This window comes from Nicotiana tabacum, chromosome 6 (assembly GCF_000715075.1).
Source record: "Nicotiana tabacum cultivar K326 chromosome 6, ASM71507v2, whole genome shotgun sequence".
Taxonomy (NCBI): Eukaryota; Viridiplantae; Streptophyta; class Magnoliopsida; order Solanales; family Solanaceae; genus Nicotiana; species Nicotiana tabacum.
Window position 1 is genome coordinate 198660935 of NC_134085.1, and position 5377 is coordinate 198666311.

General features: G+C 34.1%; 1 long non-coding RNA gene across 1 annotated transcript; it reads right to left on the reverse strand.

The window, feature by feature from the left end:
* Positions 1 to 224: 224 nt before the first annotated feature.
* LOC142182247 (uncharacterized) lies at positions 225 to 2872 on the reverse strand. The gene is made up of 2 exons (XR_012711114.1): positions 2553 to 2872; positions 225 to 817 (listed from the first exon to the last, which is right to left on the reverse strand). It is a non-coding gene; the product is annotated as an uncharacterized LOC142182247 (long non-coding RNA).
* Between the last annotated feature and the right edge of the window lie 2505 nt (positions 2873 to 5377).

The window sequence follows — 5377 nt, forward strand, 5'->3', positions numbered from 1 at the left end:
ATATATATATATATATATATATATATATATATATATACATACATACTTTTAAAATAGTACATATACATCATCACTTGACTTATAAACACATACAAGCATTTTTTTTATAATTTTTTATTTGTTTAAATTTTTTATCTAAGGCATTTGCTTGTACATTTTATATAATAATTTTGACTTAAAATTTTTTAATTCAAATTTAAAACACAAAATATTGTAAAAAGATATTCAAAGGAATGCGTTATAATTTTTATTATTATAATATTAAGAAAATATGGCCCAATCTTTCCCCCCTTTCCCCCAATGGAACGAGCACAACCAAGGTGCTAATACCACCATTGAGAAGAAAAAGAAACTAATCAAGATGTGCCAAAATACAAGTTACATATTAATGTTACATGGCATCTCTTACAAATTTCATAAATCCATCAAGGTTCGGAGGAATTTTCCTTGGTGGTGGCGGAAAAGAAGCTTGTTCATCACCGCTTTCGGGCGAAGCTGCTTCCTCCACAAGTTCAGCTAGCATTTCTTCATAAGCTTCGTCTACCTCTGATTGTGATTCAGCAAGTCCAAAATTTCTTCGTTCCGAACAGATCCAATCTCTGAAAAGTACTAATTTTTCCAAGCTCTCCCTCATAGACGCTCTATAATCACCGAGTTATAGTCTTGCTTGACTGAAAGCGCTCTTCGATGCCACTGTTGAAGCTTGAATGGTTAAAATATCTCGGGTCATCCTTGAAAGGACCGGAAAGTATTTTTCTTTGTCCTTCCACCATTCCAAAAGATTAAATGAGCCCTCAGAATTCACTTCCTCAAGTCCCTGTGACAAATAAACTTCAAACTCATTTAGTTGTGAACAATCACTAGTGGTACAACCTTGAGAACCCCTGAACTCGGTCCAAGCAGTAAGTGCTCTTACTCCTGCAGTTCTTTTAGATGATTGAGAACTAGAAGAAGAAGGAGTTGGAATATCTGGTCTAGCATTATCTAGTGCAATTTGATAAGCACTATAAATAGTTAGAGCATTTATTTTAATTGAGGCTTGTGCATCCGAAAGTGTAGACAACTCCTCAGGTGTAAGTTCTAAACCATTATAAATAGATCGATACCAATATTGAGGACCACCTAATTTCATAGTAGGATTTAACAATGCAGCAATACCACAAATAAGGGAAATAGGGAAAAAATATTTTTTAAATTTCTTTCTCATGGAATCAATAGTTACTTCATAAATTTCCCCATCCTTTGAAAAATAAGCAAACAAATTTGCAAGATCTGCAAGATAAACTAAACAGTTCAAAATAGTCGGATAATATTGTCCAGAAAATTTATTTGTAGCAACATGAAATCTTTCTAAAAAAATCTACAAGCATTTTAACATTAGCCAAATCCACATTTGTAAGGTGCTCATCATCATCACTTACATGAGCATTAAACGTTGAGTTTATTGGGTTTCTATATTCATATGCAACAACTAAACTTTCATACATGTAATTCCATCTAGTTGGACAAGGTTTAGGAACCTTTCTTTCTCTTAGGCCAAATTCATCGCATCTTTTAAAACAGGCAGAATAGCCTAAATGGCACATACACTTGTCCCACTTTGTCATGTCGGTCCCCAAACTTCACTTATTATCACCCAGACACTTTAACTTGATCAAAGCCTATTATTCAAACCCCTCTGACCGTTGACCAAGCATATGTGGCAAAATAATAGTTGAGTTGGACAAAGTGTGTATAATTCACATGGATAATGAGTGTTAATATAAACATTTTGAACCAGAAATAATTAAAATAAAAGAAAAAAATCATTAAAATAAGAATGAAAAATAATAAGTAAAAACAAAAGAATAATACAAACGGGTGGATCCAAATAATTGAAGCAAACGGGTGGATCAAAATAAGTAATTTGTTCTTCCCCATACCCAACTTTCTCTTTCTCCTTATTTTGATTTAATACCCAAAGCTATTTTCCCCATGGTATCTGTTTTACGCCTCTGTACTTCTTTCCTATGGTATGTGATGAACGACGGACATTTTTGGGAAGAAGTTGGTTTCTTTGGGATAAATATGGGATGTTATGAGCATTAGCTTCATTGAGGACTTCATATAATATTATCTCCTGTGAGTCATTCTCCTTCAGAGGCATATCACTTTGGGGAGCTGGAACCAGAGCTAAAAGGGATATAAGGTTATGGCTTTTGAAAAAGGATACAATTCTTTTATCCGAACTATTGTTGCAGAGTCAAGAATTGAAAAAAAAAATATCCTTTGACACAAACAAAGTGATTAAAACTTCAAGAATTTGAAGAAGCTGAATCAATTGTTATAATTTGAATGACCCAATAAGCCACAACAAGTCAGCAGGCAGTGAGCAAGGGGGTAGAGAAGAAATTAAGATGAATTTTTATATCATCCCACAACTCCTATAGAAGCAAAACTGAAGAAAGTAAACGAAAAAAGAAGAATAATCTGGAGAAAATGAGAAGTTGCAGAAGATGGTGGTGTTGTAAACAAAAACGTAGAAGAATGTTCAAGAAAGGCAAGGTGCTGACCAGACAAGCTCCCGCCGTCGACCCAAGTCGCCGCCTTCATCAGAGACTAAACCTAAGTGGATAAGTGTAAAATAAGGGGAAATTTGGGTTTGGGGGATTAATAATCATTTCACATTTTATTTTCCCATGTGGCCATAATAAATGACGTGGAGCCTACGTGGTTTAATTTCTTGATGTGGCATCCTATGTGTACGAGATTGTGTTACACGCACTGACAACGTCGTATCATAAACGTTTATTATATACGGTTTGAAGGAGTGTACATATTCAATTGACAATTTGTTAAGTTTGGGGACCGGCATGACAAAGTGGGACAAATATCGGTGCAATTTAGGCCATTCTGCCTTTAAAATATTTTCTAAGTCTACTTCTACGGTTTGAATAAAAAAGCCAATTAAGAGATATTTTAACCTTTTCAATTTCAACGTTTAAAATTTTCATACCATCACCCACAATTAAATGGTAAATATGACAAATACATCTAACATGAAAAATGTTACTAAATGCAGGATTTAGTGTAGTGGTAAGCAATGCTACAACATTAGTGTTACTAGTAGCATTTTTCATTTAAATTGACATTATTTTATCACTAATGCAAAAATATCTACAAATATCCGTAACTGTGCCAGAAATAAATTGACCTGTGTGATGTGAATTAATTATTCTATAAGCAATAATGCGCTTTTGCATTATCCACTCCTCATCAATCCAATGACTTGTAACAGTAAGATAATCGTAGTCATTACCACATCTACCAATATCAACAGTAATAGCAACACGAAATTAATATGAGTAAATAAATAGCGCAAATATTGTTCATATTCATGTTTATATTTATAAATATCGCTCTTTACGGTTGTGCAAGACCATCCTTTATAAGTAGGATTAAAAACTCTTCTAACATAATACACAAAGTGGGGGTTAGACGAAAAACTATAGGGTAATCACATAACAATAATTATTTTTGTCAATTCTTCCCTATCTTTTCTTGGGTCATAATATAAAATACCACCGGTAGCAGTGTTAATTTGCGATTGATTTGACCCGGTACTAGGATCAGGCTGACTAGTTGGACTTGCCCGCCCCCCTCCGGCCGCAGCTTTCATTTGAAAAAATTTAGCTTTATCTTGAGGGTGTCATTATGTGTCTCCTCAAACTTCCCCTCCCCCCTCGATCAACATAGTTAAAGGCTAACTCTTTGCCACAAGTTTTACACTTAGCTTTAATTTTTCTCTTATTTGAATAAAAAATGGCCAAACCAGAGATGTTTTGGCGCGTTTAGAAGGTTGTCTAGAAAAAGTAGGGATAGTAACAGGGGGTCATCCGGGACATCATTTGGATTAGTTGGGTTAACTTGAGAAACATGATTAGTGGGTGTATCATCATCCAGTTGTGTTTCATCTAAATCTATTTCCTGCTCATCTTCTTCATCTATAGTTGGATTACCATAAAGATTATTCATATATTCATCATCTAAGCGTTCACCACCACCAACATTATGCACATATTGACTATCCGTAAATTGTAATAAAGTATTATCACTATCAAGAATAGGAGCAGGTGGATGGCGGGTATGGGGTTTGAGTAGGGGAGATCACTATCAAGAATAGGAATAGATTGGCCACTAGATTCATCACTCTTGGATTTTTTCTTATTTTTACTAAACATTTTTTTAAGGAATATGTCATCTTAATTATAATTATACAAAGTAACTAAATAAAACAAACAAAAATATAATATTAAAACTAAAGAGTTGGAACGAGTTTACCGAATTGACAAATAACTTGTTGAAACTAATTATCTTTGAAGACTTGAATAGTTCTATTCACCAACTTCACATTTTTTCACACAAGTTGCAACAACAAAGTAACCAATTTTAATAGAAAATTAGAGAGAGATTGATGATTTGGTGAAGAAAAATGAAAGAATGAGGGGGTATTTATAGTTGAAAATCGGGAAAAAGTATAATTATAAAAAGTTTGAGGTTAAAACAAAGTTGGAGGATTAAATGACTATTTTATAAATAGCCAACGACTATTTTGGCAGCCATAACGGCTATATTTTAAAGGTGCAACAGTCAGATTTTTATTTGAGAATTTTTTTTAAAAAAAAAATTAGCCGTTGGACCCGTTTAGGACCGGTTGAACCGGCCCACTTAGGAGCCAGTCCCGGGCCCAAACGGTCCCGGTCCTAACGGACTTATTATTTGAACCGGCCCACTTGGGCCTCAAACCCCCATGGTCCCGGACTTAAACGCGTAGGCCAGTTTAGGCCCACTACCCATATGAGTTCGCGGGTCCAGGACTAACCGGCCCACTTGCCACCCTTAGTGCAGATTAGAAGCATTGGGCTGAATGATCACCAATATTAAATTATGAATCTTTTATTTTTCCCAAAACTAGGGGTGTTCACAGTTCGGTTTGGCCGGTTTTGATTAAAACCAAAGCCAAACCAATTAAATCGATTTTTAAAATTTTAAAACCAAAACCAAACCAAATTACATACAAACCATCAGTTTGGTTTGGTTTGGTTCGGTTTTTCGATTCCTAGTAAGCTAATGATAAGTCGATAATAGTAAAACAATACTAGACAATAATCTAAAAATAATTTGCTAAATTTATGCTTTTTTATATATTTATTTCAGAACTGAAGTTTATTTACCTGTTTATATGAAAAAAATGAACAAAAAACAAACTAAAAGTTTACTTTCTCAAGCTTTAGCTACTATAGTCTTGCAATTTGAGTTTGTTTTCTTTACTCTTGTCGTTTTTTTTTCTAACTCTTTTATTAGGAAAAAGTATGTGTGTAGGTTAGAGAATTAGATT